The following is a 15414-nucleotide window of genomic DNA, read 5'->3' as shown; positions in this document are numbered from 1 at the left end:
CGTTGGCCTCAGCGTTGAAACTGCCCCCATAGAACGTCAGGCAGCGTCTCAGATCACAGGACTCTGCACACAGCTGCAGGGAGCAGGGTGCCTGGGTGGCTCAGTGGGTTGAGCGACTGGCTTCGGCTCAGGACATGATCTCATGGTTCATGGGTTCAAGCCCCACGTCGGGATCTATGCTGGCAGCATGAAGCCTGGAACCTGCTTTGGATTTTGTGTCTCCCTCACTCTCAGCCCCTCCCCTGCTCACGCTCTGTCTCTGTCTCTGTCTTTCAAAACTAAAAAAAAATAAATATTAAAAAAATTAAAAAATTATTTTAAAAAAGTAAATATTAAAAAAAACCTGTAGAGCAGGTTGGGGTGTGAGGGGCTAGCACGGGCCTGTTTCGAGGTGTGTTTGGGAGTGAGGCAGAGGGACGACCGGCCTGATTGCCCACAGAACTCCAGATAAGGAGGGGCCCTTGTTGGGTCAGCTACCCAGGCTCCCCCACCCCAGCCCCATGAGGCCCAGCACCCCAACACGTAGGCCTCCTCAGGCCCCCGCGTCAACATTTCCTGGCCTTAGTTTCTGCATCTGCAAAGTAGGTACTATCTCTTCAGATCGTGGTTCAGATCAAATGAGACAACACGTACAAACCCCTCCAAACTGTGTCAGGTATGGCTGCTGTATCCGTGTGCTGGGGCCACCATAGCAAAGGGCCACGGATGTGGTGGGTGGCCTAAACTACAGAGATTTATGTCTCATGATTCTGAAGGCTGGGAGTCGGAGATCAGGATGTCAGCACGGATGGTTTCTTCTAAGGCTTCTCTCCTGGGCTCGTGGTTGGGCATCTTCCCAATGTGTCTTCACATCGTCTTCCTTCTCTGCATTCTGGGTCCCTAATCAGTTCTTCTTACGAGGACACCAGTCATATTGGAGCCGGGCCCACCCTACCGACCTCCTTTTAACTTAACTACCTCTCCAAAGACCCCATATCGAAATACGGTTCACATTCGGAGGTCCTGGGGTTAGGACTTCAACATGCAAACTGGGGGGGGACACAAGTCAGCCCAGAACAGCTGGTGCTTAGGACACATAGCTATGAATTCCAGTCAGCAAATGCTTTCTCTATGCCAGAAATGCTTCCAGGCTTTTAGAAAGGCATTAAAGAACAAAGCAGACCCAGACCCTTATCTGTGTGGGGCTTCATCCTGGGGGTGGGGAGAAAGGCGCAGACATCACACAGCCAACACAATGAAAGTAAACCGAGTGGTGTCCTGGAAGGTGATCAATTGTATGAAATTTAAAAAAAAGAGAGAGCAAGGTGAGAGGACTCCGGAAATAAGGGTTGAAATTTTGAACAGCGTAGTCAAGGTAGGCCTTGCTCAGGCAACATTTGACAAAACCTTCAGTGAGGATTTGATCTATTATTCCTAGGAAATCATATCAGATTCATTGGGCTGTGAACCCCCTCATCTCTGCTCGCCAGTCCGCCACACCCACAGCTCTAGTATCAGAGAAGAAAAGGTGCGATCCCGTACCTTCGGGCCATCACCTCCGTGCGGTGGGGTCAGGGAAGAGGCCCAACCATCCATGGGCCAGGCTGCTGTGGGGCTGGGGTAGGTGCTGAGATTTCAGAAGGAGCTACCAGACTTTGCATAGGAAGAGCTGTGTCTCAGTGAGGACTGTGTTCAGCTGCAGAGAACTGAAAGCCAGAGAGTAACCAGGCCTTAAACAAAGAAGAGATTTTTTTTTTTTTAACTCGCACAGAAAAGTTAAGTTTGGAGTTGGCAGTCAACAGTTGGTGCTGTTGTGTAAGGGTGTCAGCCAGACTCCTTGTCCCTTCCTCCTCCAGCACACTTTAGCACCTGACTTCTCTCCTCATGGGTGAAAGATGGCTGCTGTGCCTCCAGGCATCCAATCTGTCTTCTAGGAAGGCAAAAAGGGATAGGGTGAAGTCAGCAGTCAGAGGCCAAGGGCTGACGAACATGCCAGATGAGTCATTTCTTTTTTTAATATCTCCCCGCCGACTTCCCTCTTATTCCATTGGGCAGAACTGGGTCAACGTGGCCACCACTAGCTACAAAGGATCCAAGGAAGCATTTTACCTGGGCACATGGCTACCCCCCAACCCCAGTCAGGGTCCCGCTGGTAGGAAGAAGGGGAAACTAGACATTGGGTAGATGTCTGGCACACTGCTCTCAGCAGAGCTTGGTACGGTGAGGGTGGGTGATGCACCAGACCCCTGCCGAGGCCAGAACTGAAGCCAACAGACTGGCCCAGGACCACCCCCACCAGCAGCAATGGCCCCAGAACTGGCAGGAGAGTCCAGAGTTGGGAGGGCAGAGCCTGGGGCCGCGGGTCTAGAGAGCCTGCCTGGCATGAGCAGGGCGGGGGTAGGTAGATTTTTTTACCCTTCTCTAACAATGTGCCCTCTCCTCCCATTTACACATGGGGCCCCTGTGGGCCAGCGTCCACGGCTCCCATCCTACAGACTGGCGTCCTCTTATCGCTCACACATACTCGTCACGGGGGCTCCCTGGTGCCGTGAGCATGGTACTAATGGGTGAGGGGTGGAGATCACCCCGGATCGCTGCTTCTCAAAGGTCTTCCCTCTCCATTCTGCCAAAGAAGGAATGCGAAGCTGGGAGACGGGGTCTGTGTGCTAGTTTTATTGTTATTCCTTGGGAATCGGGGCCAGCTTGCACTTGCTGAGGCCTTTCGCAGACAGGCCATTCTATATTCCACCAATTCCCAAGGCTGGGACGTACAAGCAAGGCGTTGCTCTGGAAAGGGGATGAAGGCAGTTATGTAGGGAGAGGAACCCCAAAGTCATATATCAATGGATGCTGCTGGTGGGCATGTGGGCCGCCTAGCAGGCTGCAGGGAAGGTTCTTGCTGCCGTTAGCTTATGCTGAGCCATTTATGAAAGGGCACGGGGAGCTCACCCTCACCACACCTTCTCAGGAAGCGCTCCGGAGCCCCCCTGCTCATGCTCATTGTGCTCCATTCCCCAGAAGGTTCCAGCACACCTGCAGTTCAAGAAACGTCCTGACCAGGCTTGCATTTGCAACTGTCTCAGAGACTGTGAAAGCCGGGGCTGGTGGCCCGGGAGGGAAGACCCCAGAGTGGAGAGAGATGAGAAGATGGGGCACCAGACAGGACATTCTGGGGACAGGGACTGTGTTAGTGGGCTAAGGCCACCATGACAAGCAACACAGACTGGGAGGCCTGAACAACTGAAATTTATGTCGTCGCCGTCCTGGAGGTGTACAAGTTCAAGATCGTGTCTGCAGGGTTGGTTGCTTCAGAAGCCTCTCTCCTTGGCTTGTAGCTGGCCATCTTCTCCCGTGTCCCTAGATGATCTTCTGTCTGAGGGTGTCCAAGGACTCCTGTCATAATGGATTAGGGCCCACCCTCCTTTTCACATAATTACCTCTTTAAAAATCCTGTCTCCAAATACAGTCACATTGTCAGGTGCTCTAACACGAAACTGGGGGGGGGGGGGGGACACAGCTCAGCCCATAAGAAAAACCATCCAATGTGAGTGGGGTGGACACTGTGTGGGAGAGAGTAGGGGACACTGAGGAGGCTGCCCAGCTCCCCGGCCCCCGCTAGTGCCGCCACCTGGGTCCTCCCCGCTTCACCCACAACTCCCAAGGTGCCACTTTGCTCCTTACCTCTCACACCAGCCCCGGCGCCTTCCAAGGCAAGATTAGCTTTTCAAACAACCTCCAAGGCTTGATGTCAGCACCCGCTCTTTGCTCGTGGTGACTGATGGAGGGACCTTCAGGCAAGGTCAGCAAGGAGGCTGGCACGGGGTGCAGTGGGTGAAGATAGGGCTTTCTGCTTGCTCCTGCCCCAATACCCCAGGAAGGTGCCTGCCCAGGCCTGCGTCCCAGTTGGGTTTGCCCCGTGGCGGTCACAGCTTGCTGGCCCGGGGAATGTTCTGACCTGTCTCTGGCCACGCTGCCAGAGCCCACGGATCTGGAAGGGGAATGAGGAAGCAAAAGAGGAAGCAGTGTCAGGAAGGAGAGGGAGGGGAAGGGCAGGGGCTCCCCCTTCCCTCATGTCTGGCCCCTGTGGGACTGGGGAGCCCATACGAGAGACCGTATCTCTGCTGGGAGCCATACCCCCTGCCCAGCTTAGCCCTGGGTGACCTGCTCTGCCTCTGGTGACCCGGGCAAGGCACACTGTTCCTGCACACACTCGTGCTTTCTGAAATTTGAGGAGGCCAGGGGGGTAAGGGGGGGTGGGTCCTGCACAGCCCAGGCCCAGCTGGTCGGGCTAATTTTAGGTTTTTCCCCAGCCTGACAGAGGCCCACTAATCTCCATCTGCCTAGAGAATGCACATTGATCAGATGCTGCCTTCACTCATGGTGTCCCGCACACCCAGCCTGCAGGAAAGCACCTTCCTCTATCTAATTTCGATCCCTCTTTTACCTGCCCCGACTCCACCCCTCCAAAGAACGTTGCCTTAACCACCACCTCCCAAAGAGCGCTCTCCTCTCCCAGTGCCTGGGGTAACTGCAGATTTGAAGGCACAGTGGAGCCCTGTGTTCCCAGCACTGGCAAGCACTAGGTAGTATGGGTGGAATGAATGAATGAATGAATGACCACCTTATTACACAGTGGCATTGTGTGCTATGTAGAGGTTAGGTCTAAAGGGAGCGAATAAGTTGCGAAGAGCTCAAAGTTTAAATCACCCTTGAAACTCCAACAGGAAGGCATAAATCTCTCGGTAAGTCCAATGGGACCATATTGCCTCCACAAGACCTGTCTCCTCAGACAACGCCCCCCCACTCCCCACAAAACCTAAGGATAGGGACCTAGTACTCCCCCGACTCCCCAGGGACCCCAAGATGTCTTCCCAAGGTTTTGGGGCTGACAGGTGCTTTGCAGGGATTCTCAGGGTTTATGCAACATGTCCCCCAAAAAACTCACGTCTAGAAATCTTAAAAATAAGAGGCTCTCTTGGGGCGCCTGGGTGGCGCAGTCGGTTAAGCGTCCGACTTCAGCCAGGTCACGATCTCGCGGTCCGTGAGTTCGAGCCCCGCGTCAGGCTCTGGGCTGATGGCTCGGAGCCTGGAGCCTGTTTCCGATTCTGTGTCTCCCTCTCTCTGCCCCTCCCCCGTTCATGCTCTGTCTCTCTCTGTCCCAAAAAACTAAATAAAAAACGTTGAAAAAAAAATTTTTTTTAAAAAATAAGAGGCTCTCCATTCTCTTTCACGTTCCTCCAGGGGCTGCTCCTCTGTTGCCCTGGCAGCCAGGGCAGGGTCTGGTAGCTCCTCAGAAGGTCCAACCGGCCGAGGATGAAGCCAGTGAGAGGCACAGAGGTGGCCCCAGGGCAGACAGCAGAAAATGGAAACCTGTCGTGAACAGCCACTATGCCCAAGTTTTAAAGAACCCCGAAGTATAGGGGAAACACTGCACCTTGAGGCACAAGAAGGGAAGTCCTTGGCTAGAGCCCCAAACTACCAGCCACGAGAGGACAGCTGTTCCTCTTACCTTACCTAGATAGTATTTTCCCCACCTTTTTACTTGACAATTTCCAAACATACAGAACAACGGAAAGAACATACATACAACCACTTGTGAAGCCTCCGTCCAGAGGCAACAACTGCTGACCTTTTGCCCTCGTCTCCACCCACCCACCTGTATTTGAAGTGTCTGATGACGTGTTGTAGACATGGTGACCCAGTAGCCCTCATTGCCTTGCGAGGCATCTCCGAAGAATTGTCCGTTCTCCTGCAGAATCGCAAAACCAAGTGTAACGGGTATTTGAATTACAACAACAACAACAGGAACTTGTAACTAATGCTTTTTCTAAGTCAACAAGCTTGGCATGGCTAGGAAAATAAGGGAGGGTCAGTGATTGCGGAGTAAAATCATGCCAACGCAAGCCTGGGTTTGTCCTCAAAAACTTCTCAGTCGGGTGCTCATCACAGAAGAACAAGCGAGCTTTTCAGCTCTGCCAGACGCCTACCCAGGAAGCCTCTAGGTATATAGTTAACAACAAGCCTGCAAATCATGTATTTTACACTTCCCCGAATAATGTTTCGTGAAACTGGGGCTATTCAACAAATGTATGCTGATCACATAGCAGGTGCTTAATAAGTCCAAGTGCAAATCGCCTTGGGGAAGTATCAAATCTCTGGAGCCCACCATCTGGGTCTGCAGGAGGCTGGCTCAGCCTCAGCCAGCCCCAACGGGGCCTCGGAAGAATGGCCTCTACGTACTCAAAGAGGGTCCTTTTGGTCCCATTGGACACCAGCTCTAGTGGCTCTAAGACCTCCTTAGCCATCCCCAATCCTTTCTTTTCTTCGTATCTCATCCCTAATTTATTTGTGGCCAGTATCTATTTTCTTACCATGGGTTAGTCTTACTTCCCCAACCGGAGTCTAACACCTTCCCCTCTTCCCGCTGCAGCTCAGAGCTCTTTAGCCAGGGTTCCTTATGGACTCCATGCCACGTACTATGCTTAACCCCTTCCAAACTCCATCTCATTTAATCCTCACAAAACCCTATGGCAGAGTCCTAGCATGATCCCCGGTTTATAGATGAGGAAACTGAGGCTCAGAGAGATGAACAGAAGACACACAACCAGTAAGGAGCAGAGGCAGAATCTGAACTGGCCACTCAGGAGCCAAGTCCCAGATTTTTAGCCACTAGGTGCCAGAGATGGGACGTAGGGCAAAGGGGACTGTGTGGGTTCCCATGCCGATGGGTGTGGCTTGGGGTGAGGGAGCAGCCGGTTGAGGCTCAGGTGGACAGAGCCGCTTTGTCACCGTCGCCATGGTTCTCTGTTCTGAGCGTGAGTCGTGCATCCTACAGAAAGAGTCCCACAGAGCAAGGGACTCGGTTTCCTCTGGTAGCTTTCCCTCTATAAATACTCAGGACACACGGGCAGTTGTGAGAAGTGCAACTTACTTCTCCCTTATCATCGCCCCTCCACCCCACTGAGCAAATGTCCCAGGGGAGGGCCTCAACCCACCCATTTGTGTCCCCTGTACAACTTCAGGGATCGCAGTCAGGTTGTGTCCTGAGATCCTGGCATCGTCTCCAGCAGGAAGGGCTTCTCCACAGCAGAGGACCGCAGGTAGAGACCCCACGTTCTTCCACAATCTGTAGGACAGCTGTGTGGGTCACAAGGGAGGCCAGAAAAGGAGCAGAGATGGTGGCACCTGAGAGGAGAGAATAAAAGGCTGCCCCAACAGATGCCTTCATTGTTTGACTCATTCGTTACTCAGAAAATGCGAAGAAGGAAGCAAAGAGGAGATCTCAGCCCTTTTCCTCAAACAGCCAAACCAAATCTTTTGTCGCTGTTGTTGTTTTTCTTTTGAGCAAGAACTTTGTATTTGTACACGAGGAATGGATGCGTACCAAAGTATGCCATTAGCTTAAAAAACATTAATAAGAACTTGAACTTCCACCTTGGTCTGTGCTCCATCTGCCTGGGGACACTTTAAGATTTCTTGTGGAAGCTAAATCAAGAAAAACATCTAGGTGCCATTCAGCTTCTATAGAGGAAAAAAATCGCCTTGCAAGTCAAGCTATTGCCTTGAAAAAGATGTTCTAAATTACTTGATCTCTCTCTGCCCTCCCTCCAACTTAGCTTTTAACAAAACGTGCTCTCCCCATCCTGTGTAAAAACCCCCTCCGGCCCAGGAAAAAGCAGAACAAAGCCTGAGCAAAGCAGGGGTGGGGGGGTGGGGGGGGTGGGGGGGTGGGGGTGGGGGTGGGGGGGTGGGTACAAAGCAACCTCATGTATGTCCCAGTCAGTGGGAGGTGTATAGGGTCTAACAAGAGCCAGGTGATAGTAGAGGGGAACCCTTCTCCGCCACCAGCCCTACCCCACCCCTGCTCGCTACTCCCTGGTCAAGTCTCTGGGGAGACGATACTCATAGCCGCCTGGGATGCGGCCACATCTATGTCACCCTGAGGGTTAGGAGAACCTCAGCTCCGGTTTCAGCTCTGAAAGCCACGCTTGGATCCTGGGCTGCACGTGGGCTAGACTTCGAAGGAACTACAGTGTAGACGGGAAGCTTCTCAGGGGGGGACAATGTAACAGGGGAGTTCGGGTGCAAGCAGACGCCTAGCGGAACCAAGTGCAAGCTCCAGGCTGACCACACAGGGGCCCGTGGCCCTGGCAGGAGCGGGGTATGACGAGCCAGAGGTGCGACGCTGCTGGGAGCATTGCGGAGCCACGGATGGTCTCTGAGGACGCAGCAGCTGGTGTTCAAGGTCATCGCCCCCGACCCTGCAGAGCTGGCCTGGGGATGGGTGGGCATCTTTGCATAAAGAGGCTCCCAGAACAAAAGCAGCCCAGATCTTGGCCCCAGGGCTCTCGGGCTTCAGCGTCACATGAGCACCTCTGATGAGCTGAGGCTGTCCCAAATGAAGATCTGTGCGGGAAGGCGCTCGGAGGGAAAGTCACCATGAGGACGGTGGTGACAGGTCTCAGGGCCCAGGTTCAACACAAGGGCTTTCAACAACCCGGCTTCCCCCCTGGAGTGGCTTTCAGAGACAGTGGCTGAGTACGAGGCTGTAAACTGAACATTCAGGAAGCTGAGGGTGGGGCTCTTCTGCCGTCTGAGCTAAAAGCGGAGTAAGGGCATCATCCCAGGCAAGAACAAGGAGGCCTTCTTCCACGCAGCGCCTTTTCCCAGCAGCAACTCCCCAGGGAGGGGCAGGAGCGGGGGCAGCCAAAGTGAGCAGTCGGACTGAAGTCTCCATCCACTTTCCCCTGACACTGGGGATCCTGTGCCCTCTGGAGTCCTGGCCCCTTCTGTCCCTCTGCTGACCAAGATCCTGAGCCCCCCTCCCGTCACAGACCGGAATCCCAAAGTGCCATAGTTCTGCGGTCCAGTGTGAGTGCCCGCAGAGGGGGCCTGGCTGTCCAGCTACTGGGAGAGGGGGCCACATCCCCCCTTCTGGTCCTGTACTGAGGCCCCACACAAGAGTGAGCACCTGTGTGTCACCCAGCGGTGCCCACCCCCAAAGAGGGACACCTGTGGCTTCAGGCCCTTCATTCACCCGATCAGTACCCGCCAGCCTGGGCCCTTGACCCACAGCCACTGCCACACACCCACATCCAGAAGCCTGCCCACCCTGCGGGCAGGTGAGCCAAGCACACACCGGGCTGTTCTTTCCTTCCATCCTTTGCTTTCGATCCCCTCTCTCCTCTTCCTACCCAGATTTGCCTGGCTGATGCTCAGAGATTGTAGTTTAAGCACATCTGGACTGGCTCCAGAGAGCCGTCTCTGAATCCCTAGTATGGATTAAACTTCCGCGCTGGTAACAACCTTGCTTCTAGTATGTCATTCGTTCCTCTAAGAGATACTTAAGTACCTACTATGCACCTGCCCCAGGTCCCGGGGATGCAGCGGTGAACAAAAGAACCGAAAGCTACCTTCTAGTGTGTGTGAGGGAGACAAAACAATAAGTAAGTAAGTAAGTAAGTAAGCTACATGGCATGTCAGAGTTGAAGTTCTATAAAGATAAACAAAGTAGCAAAGGGGATGAGGCCAGAGAGATCAGTTATGGGCGCGTCTCTCTCACCGTGTGCTCCCAGAGGAAAGACATTTGGTTGTGTTTCCCTTCTGCCTTGCCAGGCACCCTACTGAGTAGTCCTCTCTCCCAGCGTTGCCACACGCGTGGCCATTTGCCCCTTGAGACCCCAGAGATCCCTGGGTGTCTGAACCTGTGTCTCTCCCTCCCCAGACGACCCAACGAGTCTCCCAGGAGCAAGGGCCCAAGAAAGTCAAAGCAAGGCTTCTCCCTGGATCCCAGGACCACCCGAGGAACCTCTGCCAATTCAGGCCTTCTTGAAACCAACTCTGGGGATTGGGCCAATGTCATTTCTGTGAGCCCTCAAAGAAGAGGAGTTCAGGCAAAGAATCAATCCAAATTCTGAATCACGATGCAGTAGTGACAGCCAGATGACTAGCAGACAGCCCTGCCCAGATAACTTCAGAGGAACCATAATCCACTCAGAGACCCTGGCTCTGGTCATGGGGAAAAGAAGCCAACTTTAGTGCTGTTTTCTAGAAGTTTCTTTTTCATGGTTTATTTCTTTTAATCAGTTAGGCTAGAAATGGGTATCATTTCCTTCCAGGCCACAGCTCACATAGGCAGCTTGCGTTTCAGGAGATCTCTCTCCAGTTTTCCCATGGATTGTCCCTGACCCAACGTGACCTAACCACCTTCTCCTGGGGATGTGGAAGTGAGTCCCAAGTTCCAGAGCTGCTGCGGCTTTTCGGAAGCTAGCTCGTGGGCAGTGCAGCTGGGAGGTGACATGTGTCAGTGCCGCACGTGAGGCAAAGCTCCACAAGCCGTCAAGGGGACCGTGGAACAAGTGTGCAGAGAGGTGGGGGCTGTGAGAGAACGACAGACACAGAGAGATGGAGAGGTGGAGAGAGACAGAGAGAGGGAGAGAGAGACAGAGAGAGGCTGGGTCTGGTATGTGCTGGGATACGTGCAGTGGTAAAGGCACACCCAGAAGGGGGGCACATGGCTCTGCCTCAGGACGCCAGACAGGTAAAGCTTCCTGGCAGAGAGGTGACGCCCGAGGTGAGCACTGAAGGTGAGTAAGAATGAGGCAGGGAGGGAAGAAGCGGCAAAGGGAGTTTCAGGCTGTGTGTATCAAAACGCAGAGGCATGAGGCATCACGCCATGTGCTGGGAAGCCCAGAGGGTCTGGAATGACTAGGCAGGGAGTAAGACAAAAGAAAGAGCAGGAACTGAGACCCGAGGGCACATATGTCATCCCGAGGAACTTGGCTTTGGTGGCCAGCCATGCGGCCATGTTCGTGGGCAGCTAGAGATATAATCTACAGGTGATAGAATAATTTTTTAAACCTTAGAAGCAGTGAGTATCAGGGCTGAAGATATATATCAAAGCACTGACACCAAAGAGGTCATAGAAATTCTAACGTGGATGAGAAAGGAGGCAGGGTGTGAAAGAAAAGAGTACCACGCTGAACACAGAACCCTGAGGAGTCAAGACTCAGGTCTCAAGACCCTGAGCCTCCATGAAGCAGTCTCAGAAGCACTGGTTAATGAGTAGAAGGACTGCCAGACAAGAGAGAGGCTATTTGGAAGCCAAGGAAGTGGGGAGCCCCAAGAATGAGATCATGGTCACCATGTCGAATCAACAAAGCAGTCCAGAGAGAGAGGGAATGAAACGTGTCCAGTGGGCTTGATAATCTGGAACTCATTGGAGACTTCTGTAAACAGTCATAGAGGCAGAGTGGATGGGGAGTGACTGAGAGGTGAGGGACTTCTACCCAGTGAAGACGGCTGTTCTATTAAGCTCAGGGCAAAAGGAGAGGAAAGAGGAAGTACAAGGTCAAAGGAAGGTGCTTGTGGGGGGTGGGCGGGGGCTTGGGCCTGTTTCCAGGTGGAGGGTAAGTAGGAAGAGGTTGAAGACATCAGAGGGCAATAAGAGTGGACGGGGTAAATTCTGGAGGCACCAGAGGAAACAGGATCGAGTGTGTTGGTAGAAGGGCTGGACTTGACCAGAGACAAGGGAGGGTGGGGGGGCCTGTGTGAAACACAGGGGAAACACATAGTTCATAGCAGGGTGAACACTGGAGAGAAATATTAATAAGAACTGGCCTGAAGAAGCTGACCCTTTCCACAAGGAGTCCAAAATAACTGCCCAATTCCAAATCAATGGCTCCCTCTTACCATCACCCCAGGAATGAGGAAGGATCAGGGTTGGGCTCAGAATACGAGCAGTTTGTATCAGATATTTCAGGCATGGAATAGTTCTAGATGACGACCAGATATTTTGGGCATGGATAGTTCTAGGCCCAAGCTTTGGAGATGGTATGGTGCTGAAATGGGGCAGAGGTAAGAGTCATTGGAATTGAGGAGATCAAAGAAATCTGAGGCTAGGCTCCTGAATAGGCATACCGGGTAGGAATGATATTCAGCTGCAAGCAATAGAAAATGACTACAGAGGCTTACGTGAATACAGGATATACATAACAGGAAGTCCAGAAATGGACAGTTGTTAATGATGACAGGGTGATCTTGGTCATTTATTTCCTCATGGTTCAAAGGTGGCTGCCCCTGCCCCAGCCTTCACATGTGCAGTCAAGAAGAGAAGAAAGAGAAAAGGTGGTACCAGCCATAACAATGATAGGTGTTCCCTGTTATTAGGAAAGCAAAAGCATTTCCAGAAGACATTGCTTCACCCCACCCCACCCCCGCCCCCCGGAGATCCCTGCCTAGCTCTCCTTGAGAAAACAGTCACATGGTCTTCCCTGGCTACAAGAGAACTGGGCCAACTGGGAATGAGACTGCCATGATAGATTTAAATCCTGGGGGCTGGGCACACGGCTGCATGGAACTAAATTCAAGGAAGAAGCAGGGACTGGATATTGGTTAGGCAAGGGTGAGCTCCGTTGCAACGGGTCTTGTCCTGCTCCAGAGGGGTAGGACTCAAGCCAGTGAGGGGCAGGATCAGAAGGAGAGTAACAGGAAAGTAGTCAGAGGCCAGAGCTTCAGGGTCCTTGGACTTCATGCCCAAGTTTACTTTGTGCTCGAGGGGGTGGGGGAGGGGGGTGGGAACGATCATGGCACCAGTTTGGGTGCCAAACTGCCCCGTCCCCCGTACTCTCTTTAGGCCTCTGGGCCCCCCAGAGATGGGCAACCCAGGATGCGTGTTATACTGCTCTGTGCGTGAGCGAAGTCAAGACCCTGTGGCATACCATGGGAGGGGGCTCGGGTCAGATCAGTCCTCCGCAGGCTTCAGTGTCCCATCCCTCCAGCCTCTTCTGCATGCCTTGTGGTCCTCACCATGGTCCTCTCATTGGATGCTGGGCTTCTTGCCCAGCTACCCTGAGTCTCCTGTAACAGTATTCAGGTTCCATGCCCCAGCAATGCTGAGTAAGAGCTTCCCAGGACTCCTGCCTCCACCCCGTCCCCGGGGCCCTCGGGTCCCACTAGAAGAATAGACACAGCAACAGAGGGAAAGACCACGGGCGAGACACTGGCCGTGAGGGCCCAACGAGGGTGGGAGGGCAAAGCTGACCCCGTTTCCAGCCTGGGTGACCCATCCTGCAGGCCATGGCAGTCCAGGGGAGTTGGGAAGCGTTGGCATCCCAGCGTGTGGCCTGGACATGAGGCTTTGTCTCAGATCAGCCTGATAGCGAGTAGATGAGCCCCTCTTACTGAGCTCCTCCTGCCCCTCTGCCCTGTATCCATTTCACCAAATGTGTCCTGCACCCTCTAGCCACAGGACCTTTGTACAAGCTGTCTGTCAGTCTTCCTGGAATACTCCTCCCCACACTGTTTTCCAAGTTAACTCCCACTCTTCCTTTTGACCCTGCTTAAATATCTCTTCCTAAGAATGTCTCTCCTGACCCTTTGATCAGTTCTTTCTCTGTTTTCCCTCATAGGAACATGTGATTCTATATTGGTTAAGGGAATTACCATCAGCTACTGAGCCAAATCTGAGGTCTCAGTGAGCAAGCACAACAGAGGTTTATTTCTCCTAACCATAAAGTTCCATGTGGGGTGGATAGCCCTCCTTGATCCTGTAGCTATGCCATTTGGAACACCCGGTGCCCAAGGTCATCAAGCAGAGCAAAGAGAGTTGAAACTGACATCCCAGCTCTCAAAGTCTTTCCACAGAGGCCCCACACAGCACATCTATTGAAGGTTCTTGACCAGCATTAATCACATGGCCCCAACCTAAACTGTAAAGGGGCTGGGAAAAGTAAGGGAAAACACGGAATATTTGGGGAACACTGCCTCTGTGCAGCTTTTTCCGAGAAGCATTTTTTTAACGTTTACTTATTTTTGAGAGAGAGAGAGAGAGAGAGAGAGAGAGAGACGGAGCATGAGTGGGGGAGGGGCAGAGAGAGAGGAAAACACAATCCGAAGCAGGATCCAGGCTCTGAGCTGTCTGCACAGAGCCCGACGTGGGGCTCAAACCCACAAACCATGAAATCATGACCTGAGCCGAAGTCAGATGCTTAACGAATGAACTACCCAGGTGCTCCTTCCTGAGAAATTTTTATTTATTATTTTTATTTTTTTAATCCTTATTTATTTGACAGAGAGAAAGAGAGCAAGCACATAGGGGAGGGGCAGAGAGAGAAGGAGAGAGAGAATCCCAAGCAAGCTCTGCACTTCAAGCCCAACACGGGGCTCGAACTCACGAACTGTGAGATCATGACCCTAGCCGAATTCAAGAGTCAGACGCTTACCTGACTGAGCCATCCCCCAAAATTCCTGAGAATCTTTTATTACCATTGTCATTTCACATCTGGCTGCAAGCTTCTGAGATGCCATCGGTGGCCCTTGCTAGGCTATGAACCCCACGAAGGCAGGAACTGTGTGTGTTGATTGCCGTTCGTCTTCAGAGCACCTGGACAGAGTAGCTGTTCACTAAATACGAATGAACAAATGGATGAATAAAGCCAGACAAGCAGACGACGTGCGCCGCAGATGGGCGTTCGCATCTGGAGACACCGAGCCTCGGCTCGCAGGGGTGAAGTTGAGGTAGGGAGCGGAGCAGCAGCTCATTGAGACAGAGAGGAGCAGGGAGATCTGATAAGCAGAGGCGTGAGTAGATTATCCCGGCAGCTTCCAGCTCCCTAAATCCGATTTGGTTAATCTCCTTGCTGTGCCGTGGCCCCTGGCTGCCTGGGAGCTGGGGAAGTTTGCGTGGCCTTTGCCGACACCCACTCCTTCCCCTCCGACCCAACGCCACCAAAAATAATGTAGCCACGGCCGCGGAATGGTCTCTATAATTAGGCTCCATGCAGAGGGGAAGCGGTCACCGAAAGTCGGTTAGTTGTTTCAGCTCAGTTAGCTGTCAGGCCAACTTAAAGGGGAGACTCTGTTTTCCAGGACAGGTGGCTTAGACCCCGGTCCCTGACTACTGGCAGGCAGGGGTTGGGGGGAGGAAACTGCTCAGGGAAACAAAGCCTGCAAACCTCTGGAGAGGCGGTGAACCCTAGAACAATCTGAACTCAGCTCTGCCTCTTGTTAGCTCTGTGGTTCTGGCCACCTTACCCATCGTCTCTGAAAAATTCTTTGTCATCAGTTTGAACATGTACTCCTCCCCTCCCCCCGCCCCACACTTTAACACCTCTGAAATTCAGATGCAATTTGCAATCAGTGACAGGTTACCCTAGAGTTGATTGTGGGTTGTTCTTTTTTTTTTTTTTTTAACGTTACATAAAGTAATGGTGAGTCTAACGACCAAAGTGTGCTGGATTTAATGAAATATGGTATTTCCGTTTTCTTTTTGAATCAACAAGCACCTAGGTAAAGCCTCTGGCACGGGACCTGAACATACTAGAGACTCAGGAAAAATTTGCTATTTTAACCCTATTACTTCAACATATGTAAAACGTCTTCGGGGGCACCTGTGTGGCTCAGTCGGTTAACTCTTGATTTTGGCTCAGGTCGTGA

At 52.6% G+C, this 15414-nt stretch overlaps 2 long non-coding RNA genes across 3 annotated transcripts; both read right to left on the bottom strand.

Moving 5' to 3' along the window:
- Nucleotides 1–651: 651 nt before the first annotated feature.
- Nucleotides 652–4096, bottom strand: LOC131496374 (uncharacterized). 2 transcript variants are annotated; one of them, XR_009254469.1, is made up of 4 exons: nt 3661–4096; nt 2940–3539; nt 1849–1909; nt 652–1685 (listed from the first exon to the last, which is right to left on the bottom strand). It is a non-coding gene; the product is annotated as an uncharacterized LOC131496374 (long non-coding RNA). The 2 variants fall into 2 exon arrangements; XR_009254468.1 differs by having other exon boundaries at nt 2940–3372.
- A 1090-nt stretch (nt 4097–5186) lies between these two features.
- Nucleotides 5187–14237, bottom strand: LOC131492738 (uncharacterized). The gene is made up of 3 exons (XR_009252269.1): nt 14202–14237; nt 6975–7164; nt 5187–5728 (listed from the first exon to the last, which is right to left on the bottom strand). It is a non-coding gene; the product is annotated as an uncharacterized LOC131492738 (long non-coding RNA).
- Between the last annotated feature and the right edge of the window lie 1177 nt (nt 14238–15414).

Source organism: Neofelis nebulosa, chromosome 2 (genome assembly GCF_028018385.1).
Source record: "Neofelis nebulosa isolate mNeoNeb1 chromosome 2, mNeoNeb1.pri, whole genome shotgun sequence".
Classification (NCBI taxonomy): domain Eukaryota; kingdom Metazoa; phylum Chordata; class Mammalia; order Carnivora; family Felidae; genus Neofelis; species Neofelis nebulosa.
The sequence above is the reverse complement of the archived record's forward strand: the minus strand, read 5'-3'. Positions and strand labels throughout refer to the sequence as shown.